Source organism: Aquarana catesbeiana, linkage group LG05 (genome assembly GCF_042186555.1).
Source record: "Aquarana catesbeiana isolate 2022-GZ linkage group LG05, ASM4218655v1, whole genome shotgun sequence".
Lineage (NCBI taxonomy): Eukaryota > Metazoa > Chordata > Amphibia > Anura > Ranidae > Aquarana > Aquarana catesbeiana.
This window is the reverse complement of record NC_133328.1, coordinates 381,645,103-381,655,261: the sequence shown is the minus strand read 5'-3', so window position 1 is coordinate 381,655,261 and position 10,159 is coordinate 381,645,103.

The following is a 10,159-nucleotide window of genomic DNA, read 5'->3' as shown; positions in this document are numbered from 1 at the left end:
AGATATACTTTGAGATGCTGCCCCAGGCGGTTCCCATGGACAGAAGCAAAGTAGGGTTCGTGATATCTTTGCTTTCTGAGAGAGCCTTGGCCTGGGCTAACCCTCTATGGGAGACGCAACAACCTGTTGTCTTGAGTTACCCTGAGTTTGTGGCCTCCTTTAAAACGGCATTTGACGTTCCCGCATGCTCCGCTTCTGCTGGCAAGTGCCTCATGTCCATCAAACAGAGTATGAGAACTGTTGCCAACTACGCCATTGAATTTCATACTCTGGCAGCAGAGGTTGCTTGGAACAATGAGGCCCTCGTGGCTGCTTTTTATCATGGTCTCTTGGATTCCATCAAGGATGAGATAGCAGCCCAAGATATACCCACTGAGCTGGAGAGCTTAATCTTGTTTGCCATCCTCATTGACTCCAGACTCAGAGAAAGACTCTCTTTTAAAGAGCGCTTGCAGAAGCCTCGTGTACGTTTGCCTCTGAGCTTTGCAGTCCCATCTGTGCCTCCCTCACCTCCCATGCCTCCTGGTACCAAGTCGGTCAGTGAAGATGAACCCATGCACTTGGGCTTCACGCATCTCTCTGCGGATGAGAGAGCCTTTAGGAGGAGGGAGAGATTGTGCCTTTATTGTGGCCAGGCAGGTCACTTTTTGAAGTCTTGTATTACCTGTCCTGGGAACACCCGTACCTTGAGGTACTGTCATGGACAGACCTTAGGTGTCATTGTGTCATCCCCAGTTATCCAGAGGGATAAGCCCCTGGTTTCAGTCACCCTTTCTTGGGCTAAGTCGTCTATCGAGATACAGGCTCTAATTGACTTTGGGGCTGCAGGCCTGTTCATTAATGCTGCCTTTGTATCAAAGCACTCGATTCCACTGCAGTTGCGTGACACTCCACTTGCCACTGAGGCTCTTAACGGGAGACCTGTACAGCCTGCCCATGTGACTCATGAGACGGTTCCATTGTCCATGGCCGTAGGGGCTCTTCACCTTGGGATAATCCAATTCCAAGTGATTTCCTAAGTTTCCGCTGGTTATTGGTTATCCTTGGTTACAGAGGCACAACCCCTCTTTTGATTGGCTCCGTGCTGAGGTTCTCTCCTGGTCACCACAATGCAGTGAAACATGCTTCCGGAAGGTAGCCAAGGTCCTGTGTACCTCTTCACTCTCCTCCCTGCCAGAGGAGTACTGTGATTTTAGCGATGTCTTTGACAAAGGTCAAGCCGGTAGTTTGCCTCCACACCGGCCGTATGATTGAGCAATTGACCTTCAACCTGGTGCCACTCCCCCTCGTGGCCGGGTTTACCCTTTGTCGGTCTTGGAGGATAAAGCCATGGAGGAGTATGTTGCAGACACACTTTCTCTGGGTTTCATCCGCAAATCCTCGTCTCCTGCTGGTGCTGGTTTCTTCTTTGTGAAGAAGAAGAGCAGTGAACTGAGACCTTGTATTGATTATAGGGGTCTCAATCGTTTCACAATTAAGAATGCCTACCCGATCCCATTGATTACAGAGTTATTTGACCGTCTGAAGGGAGCAACGGTTTTCACTAAGCTTAATCTGAGAGGGGCTTACAAGCTCATGAGCATTAAGGAGGGCGACGAGTGGAAAACTGCGTTTAATACCAGAACAGGCCATTATGAGTATCTCGTAATGCCTTTGGGCCTTTGTAACTCCCCGGCAGTTTTCCCGAAATTTATTAACAATGTCCTCCGAGATTTGTTGCAGTTATGTGTGGTAGTTTATCTCGATGATATCCTCATATTTTCCAAGTCCCCGGACAGCCACCACACAGATGTCTGTCATGTGCTTCAGAAATTAAGAGAGAACAATCTCTATTGTAAACTGGAGAAGTGTGAGTTCCATCGGGAACAGGTTAAATTCCTGGGCTAAGTCATTTCCACTGCTGGTTTTTCGACCCAGTGAAACTTTCGGCAGTCCTACAGTGGCCTCGACCTGTGGAGTTACGTCCTCTGCTGGGTTTTGCCAACTATTATCGGAAGTTTATTCGTAACTTCTCGTCTCTGGTCAAGCCCCTGACCGATATGATCAGAAAGAACGGTAACCCACAGAGTTGGTCTCCGGAGTCCATGAAGGCCTTTGAAAGTCTCAAGGCTGCCTTTTTTCTGCTCCTGTGCTGGCACATCCTTGTCCTACGTTACCTTTTATCCTTGAGGTTGATGCTTCTGAGACTGGTGTTGGCGCTCTTCTGTCTCAATGTCCTACCTCTGGGAGTGCTATGCATCCTTGTGGGTACTTTTCTAAGAAATTGTCAGTATTGTCAAGAGAGCTGTTGGCAATCATTTTAGCCTTGAAAGAACGGAGACATCTCCTCAAAGGTACCACTGTGCCTGTTCTCATTCTTTTTTTTTTTTTTTTAAATTCTTTTTTTATTCAGTTTTTTAGCATACAAATAACAACAGGCCACATTTATGGTCGACAACCACCGACTATAACATAGTTGCTGGTGGACATTTACATACAAAAACACAAACAAAAATCAAACATGAATTTAAATCCCCCCTCCCTCCCCCCCCCCAAACAACAAAGCTTTTGCCTAGATATATACTGTCCAAGTTGGCCTCCAACTGGAGGAAGGCACTAGGAGACACTGCACCCTCGCTGTCCGACAACTTGGGTCGTGATGCTAAATACAGTCCAAAGCATGAACCGGCTCCCTCTTCCTCCCCCCCAGCACTAAGAATTTCATAGGAAGAAATAACCCCCCCCCCTACAAGTGACCAGTTATCCTAATGCAGAATTATCAATATTTCTCCTGTATGCCAGTCATATACATCTGCCGTTATGGCCTAATACACTAATATCGATAGCTATAGGTTATCTGTTATTAGTCTGATACCGTATCTACTGATGCCATCCAACCCCCCCACGCCTTGTCAAATTTGGTCAGTGCCCCCTACTCAAATAAGTGGCTTTATAAAATGGTTCTGCCTTATTAACCAATGCTTTCCAGGATTCCAGGGTTGGGGCTGAGGAACTCTTCCAGGAGAGAATAATACGCTTTTTGGCATAAAACAACAATAGGGTAAGAAGAGTTCTAATAGCCCTGGTAGTAGCCAGGGGCTCTACCAGATGCAGTAAGCATACCTCAACTGTCATGGGAATCAAAATAGAGGTGACCGAACTTATGCAGCCTGCTACATCCTGCCAGTATGCTTTGACCTGTAGGCATTCCCAAAAGATATGCATAAAATTTGCTAGTGGCGAGGAGCACCTCCAGCAAGAGGAATGCTGGTTCCCAAACATTTCTAGCTGGGGGCAGATAGATCCTGTGCAGGAATTTAAAGTGAATTAGACTGTCCCTAGTGGAGACCAGGGTCTGAATTGCAATTCCCCATACATCGTCCCAGTCATCTCTATCCAACCCCGAGGTTGCAGCTTCCCACGCTTGTCTGCAAGGTTCCAACAGTTTCGTTGCTTCCTGAAAGAGATCTCTGTATAGGCTGGAAACCGGTTTAGATAGAGTCACTGCGAGTCAGCAGTTCTAAATCACTGGGCTCAAGGTCAAGAGGTTCTCCTCCAAACTGGGAAAGGCATGCCTTAATTGAATGTACCAAAAAAAATGTGTATTTGGTAGTTCATAACGTGATTTCAACACGTCAAAGGACATTAGGGTGCTATTCGCTACAATGTGATTTAGTGTCTTAATTCTGTATTTTGTCCACATCGGATCTGGGTAGTCGAAGAAGTGCGGCAGACCGGGATTCCTCCACAAGGGGAGATTTGGAGAAAATTTTTCATGACTAGAAGGCCGGAGCCCCTGAGTCGCGGACCATGCCCTAAGTACAGAGCGCATGGAGGGTGTCAGAGGGTAGGGGGCCCGTAAACCCCTATATACCAAGTGGGATAGTGCTTCATATGAACCCACACATGCCGCCCCCAATGACACCGCAGCATCATCCGAAGGTGTGGTTGCCACCATTAATTGGCCAGCTAAAAAATATTTATGAAAATTTGGTACTGCTAGGCCTCCCTCCCCCCACGGTTGCTGTAAGATGGTCAGTTTAATGTGGGGGATTCCTCCCTGCCACAGAAAAGAAGAAATCATACTGTCTATTGACTTGAAGACTGTTTTTGGTATCCACACCGGAGAATTTCTAAGGGTATACAGGAGTAAGGGTAGAATTTTCATTTTGATTAAATTTATCTTCCCAATAAGTGACAATGGGAGATTTTTCCAGGAATGTAATTTTTTAGAGATGATGTCTAGTAATGGGGACACATTAAGACTAATGAATTCCGTCACCGAGTTCGTAATTGTAAGACTCAGGTATTTAATTTGTGTTACCCATTGCAAGGGATTACTAGATTCTACCTGTCTCTTTGCCATGTGGGAACGTAGCGGAAGTTTCTTCGATTTATTCCAATTGACCCGGAGTCCAGAGACCCCAGTAAAGTGCTCCAGTAGCGCCAGTGCAGCCTGTAGAGCAGGTCCAGTATCTCTAAAGAAAAGGACTAGGTCGTCTGCATAAAGGGCTGTAGTTTCGGTAAGGGTGCCCACCCTAATACCCTGAATTTGAGAGGAGGAGCGCAGTGCAATCGCCAGAGGTTCCATGACCAACGCAAATAAGCCCGGTGACAATGGGCACCCTTGTCTGGTGCCTCTGGATACTGGAAAATTGTCAGACACCCCTCCATTTAGGCGGAGTGCTGCCACCGGCTGCTCATAGAGCATTGATATCCATTTGAGGAATATAGGACCAAATCCCATGCGTTTAAGTACCTGGGTCATATATCCCCAATCAATGGAGTCAAATGCCTTTTCCAGATCGAAAAACACCAGAGCCCTTCAAGAAGATATCTCCTCATCTATTTGAGTGTTGGTGTACACTCTGCGGATATTAATGTCAGTGGCTTTCTTGGGCATAATCCCTGTCTGATCTGGTGATATCAAGTGCTCTAGAATCCTCATCAACATATTGGCAAATCATTTTGGTCAAAATTTTGAGGTCCGTGTTTAACAGTGCTATGGGCCTATAGGAGGAGCATTGAAGAAGGTCTTTATCAGGCTTGGGAAGTAACACCACATGAGCCTCATACAACGAATGTGGCAATCTCCCTGCTTCAAAGCATTCCCCATAAAGTTGCAAGAGTCTGGGAGACAACAGTTCCATATAAGTTTTATACCACTCTGCTGGTATCCCATCAGGACCCGGAGCTTTACCATTGGGGAAGGAGGCAATGGCGAAGCCAGTTCTTTAGGAGTAAAAGGAGCTCCCAACTCCGCCTCCCCCGGCAGCTCCGGTATGCGAAGGGAGCCCAACAGGTCCGATAGCACTTGGTCGTCATATTTGGGTATAGCAGTATGTAACTCTGAATAGTACGATACAAAAGCCTGCATAATACCCTCTCCATCTCTTACTAGATTACCTCCAGCTGAGTAAATGCAGGGGATAGCTGTATGTGTTCGGGTATCTGCCGCCAAGTAGGCCAACAGCTTCCCATTCTTATCACCTTTTTCAAATAGTTCCTCAGCCCTTCTCTTAAATGTACATTGTGTATGAGTTTGAGTTTGAAAATGAACCAACAAGGCCCTTCTGGCCATCTGTAACTCCGCCAGGGTGGAGGAGGAGGGCGCATCGGCATGGAGCTTTGCACATTGTAGTTCACGGGCCTTAAGCGCCTCCGATTCTGAATTTTTCTCCACCCTAGCGGCTTTGATGGCAGCTATATACGCCCCACGGGTGGATGCCTTGAAGGCATCCCAGACCGTGAGCCCATCTGTTGAACCTTCATTGATGTCCCAGTAGTCCTGTATGTGCGGGGAGACCAGCGCCTCAACCGAGGGCTCACTCACCCACCCCAAGTGCAGCCTCCAAACTCTACGACTATTGCCTGCAGTTCGGCTCAACATTACCTCTAGGGGGTATGATCATAAATCCCCCCCCGCCAGGTAATCGGCCTCCGCAATCTGTGTGCTGAATTAGCAAAGGCCAGATCAAGACGGGATGAGGAGGCACTGACGTGGGAAAGGTGAGAGTGACTGCGCTCACCAGGATGTTTCCACCTCCACACCTCCTCCAACGCCGCCGTGTCCGCCCAGTGGCCTAGTTCTAGATTCCGCACCCGAGACGGGTTAGAGGTGTCCAGCCCATAATCTAGGATGTTGTTAAAATCACCCACCACAAACACTTTTAATGGGCCAAAGGTGGCAATCTTCTCTAAAACCATGTATAGAACCTCATTTTTGAAGGGGGGGGTGGAACATATACATTCGCTATTGCCAGTAACTGAGATTCAATGGCAAGGACCACAATTGCATATCTCCCATAGGAATCCGTTATTACATGTTCTATAGCACATGCTAATTTCTTATGTATTAAAATGGCCACTCCCCTGGCATATGAGGAGTGCCTGGAATGTATGGCTCTCTGTACCCAGTTCCTGTTCAGGGATAAAATTTTGTTACCCACTAGGTGGGTTTCCTGCAGGAGGATAATATGGGGATTCAGGGATTTGAGGTACTGGAGGACCAATGCACGCTCAAATTTGGAATTTAATCCGTGGAAATTCCACGAGATTAGTTTGAGATCACTCATAAAGTGGAGCTATGTATTGGATAAGGACAGGAGTTGTCCTGTAAACTGAGGAGGTCAGTGGAGAGGGACCCAGGCACAAAGAGCAATAGAGCATCACATCACTACAAATGAACAGCATATATCTTGATAGGCAATTTACATCCCCATGTGTTCGCACCAGTGAGGTGAGCCACAGAGGGAAGCATAAAAAGCAGTTATTCTTCCCCAGTAAAAAAACACAAAAGAGAAAAAATTAAAAAAGGACTTGCAAAAAATAAGAAAAAAAAAAAGAGTCACAGAAGAAAACATTCTAAGAACTCAACTCCCTGTTTGCTCCAGGCGAACAGAACCAAAAAAAGAGCAAAACCGCAGGAGAAACTTTATTCCCATCAACTTGGTGAACAAAAAGTGGAACGTTCCAAAAGTCTATCCACTTAAAAAAGGGGGTTCGGGAAGACTTGTAGGTAGTGCAAACATTTATAACAGTACCTGAAGCTCCTGGAGTGCACGGATGGCAAGTCTAAGAGATTGTCCTATACTGCAGGCCGCCAGGGGGACAAAAAACTTTGTGACAACAGGATTCCAAAAGGTGCCGCATCAGCAGGAACCACCACTCCCAACATCAGTACCACATGAACATAAGTATCTTCCAGGCCTAATCCACATGTTTTCATGAGACAGGTTCCACCATCGGATTTTAGCATTAGGCAAAGGCATCCAGCCACTCAGCCGCCTCTGCAGGGGATTCAAAGAATTTTGCAGCTCCATGATGAAGTACCTTTAGACGGCTAGGATACAGCATGCTATAAATCAGACCTTTCTCCCTCAGGCGTCTGCGGATATCTGTAAAGGAGCGTCTTTTCTTTTGCAGTTCTGGTGAGAAATCAGGATACAAATGGATGACGTCATTTTCATGCTTCAATTCAGGGTGCTTGTGGGCCCCCGCCAGGATCAAATCTCTATCCCTGAAATTCAGCAGGCGCACAAGAAACGCACATGGCCACGCACCTTCAGGTCTCCGGCCCGTGGGCACCCTATGCGCCCGCTCCACGACATAGACAGGAGACAGATGCTACAGGCCCAGGAACTTTTTGAAAAAGGCCTCAGCAAACTCCACAAGGTTAGCGCCTTCTTCACCCTCAGGGAGCCCAACCACCTGGACATTATTGTGCCTGAGGCGGTTTTCCGTGTCCTCTGAATGGGCCATTAGAGTTTTGACCTGCCACTGCAGCTCCACCACCGATTGTGCCATGGAGGCCGCCACATCTTCCACTGCAGAAATGCCTGCTCAGTTTCTGTTAAATGGCCCCTAATTTTGTTCATATCCTGCCTTATCAGCCTACATTCGATCGTCAGGGTATCTATTTTCCCCTCCACGGATGACTTACTGTCCGCAATGGCCGCCAGTATCATTGCGGTGGACCACTCCCCCAGCCGCTCCGACGGTTCACCCATGACCGTCGGGGACCCCTCCTGACCCGAGGCCTCGAGTGTCGCCATCCAGGTGTCTGTCAGTACCGCTACAGAGGCCGGAGAGGATGGTGCTATAGGCAAGGTGGCCATTGCATGTGTGTTCGGCTGCGAGATCCGGGAGATGGAAGTAGCTGCCTTCTTTGCCGACTGACGTTTCCCAGTCATCGGAAGGACCGGGGGAGCCCCCCAGACTGGAGGAAGGTATTTGCTGAGCAGAGTGGCTTAAAATGAACCAGGATGGAGACGGACTAGAGTCACAGATGGCAGGAGCTCAGGCTGAACACCTCTGTCTCTTATCTGGTGCCAAGGAGACAGGAGGGCCGCAGGGGATCGCCCGGGTGTATCAAGATGGCCGCTTCTTACCAGGCTGGATCCTCAATTTCCCCCTTCTGCTGTTTAATTGGAGTGTCCCAATGGGAGCTGCAGGAAGCGATCGGCCAGCTGAGAGGTCCGGTGGCTATAGCAGGAGGAAACTGGGCTCAGAGTGGTCAGGGGGTCCCATAGCACCTGCCGAGGCCTTCACTGGGTGAAGCAAGATGGCCGCCGTGAGCTAGGCCAGAGCCGCGGCCCGTCCCACAGGCAGCTGCAGGACGAAGGAGCACCGCGATGGCGGCCCGGATGGTGCGGCGGCAGTAGCTGGAGGAAACCGGCTCAAGATGTGCAGGGGGGCCAGGAGTACTTGCTGGGGCCGTCGCTGGGTGCAGCAAGATGGCTGCCACTCCGGAATCTAGGCCAGAGTTGCGGTCCGTCCCTCAAGCAGCTGCAGGATGAGGAGAGGTAAGGTCGCAATGGCGGCCCCAGGCGGTCGGGCGGCTGCAGCAGGAGAAGATCGGGCTCAGGGCAGTCAAAAAGGCCAGGAGATCTTGCCGGGGCCGCCGCCGGGTGAAGTAAGATGGCCGCCGCTCCGGGAGCTAGGTCGGAGCCGTGGTCCGTCTCTCAGGTGGCTGCAGGCAGGAGAAGTGCTGTGATGGCGACTCCGGGCAGCACTCCAAAAAGCTGGGAGGCTCTGAGGACTGCGAAGGGGGCAAGGCAGGTCTGCTGGAGTCCAAAAACTGAGGATGAGGATCAGGATGGCAGGAGATTTTTTACACACGCTTCTGTTCAGCCCAACATCCGGCCATGCCCCTCCTCACTGACCATAAGAATCTCATATTCTTGTCGGAGGCTAAACATCTCTCTCCCAGAAGGGTGCGATGGGCTCTTTTCTTGTCAAGTTTCAATTACATTGTCTCATTCTTACCCGGTACTAAGAATGTAAGGGCTGACGCCTTGTCACAACAATTTTCCTACACTTCCAAGTTGGAGTCAGTTCCGGTTCCTATGATTCCTCCTGATTGTATTCTGGCTACGGTTCGCACCAGTCTTACTTCTCATTTGGGTGACAAAATTCTTGCTAATCAGGTTGTTGCTCCTCCTGAGAAACCTTGTGACCGCTGCTTTGTCTCAGAGTGTCTCTGTACTGCCGTGCTCCAGACTTACCATTCTAACCAAGGCAGCTGGCCACCCTGGTAAGAATCAACTAGTTTGAGCCATTTCCCAACAATTCTGGTGGCCTAGTCTACGTGCTGATGTAACTGCCTTCGTAGCTGCCTGTTCCGTGTGTGCTCAGAGTAAGACTCCACGACACCTTCCAGTGGGCCTCCTCCAACCCATACCCAATGGAGAGAGGCCCTGGACCCACCTGTCTATGGATTTCATTGTGGAGTTGCCCAACTCCCAAGGCAACACAGTTATCCTTATGGTGGTTGACCAGTTCTCAAAGATGTGCCATTGAATTCCACTTAAGAAGTTGCCCACTTCTAAGGAACTAGCTTCCATTTTTGCTCAGGAGATCTTTCGCTTACATGGGCTACCCAAGGTGATTGTCTCCGACAGGGGTAGTCAGTTTGTGTCCCGTTTCTGGTGAGCCTTTTGTGCACAGCTGGGGATTCAGCTTGCTTTCTCCTCTGCGTATCACCCGCAGTCTAATGGGGCCGCGGAACGAGCCAATCAGTCCTTGGAGCAATTCCTACGTTGCTATATTTCTGACCATCACAACAACTGGTCAGACCTATTACCATGGGCAGAGTTTGCTCACAACAGAGCATTCCTTCATTAGAGGAGCATCTCCGTGGTCTTCGTTCCACTTGGGCACAAATCCAGGAGGCTTTGCG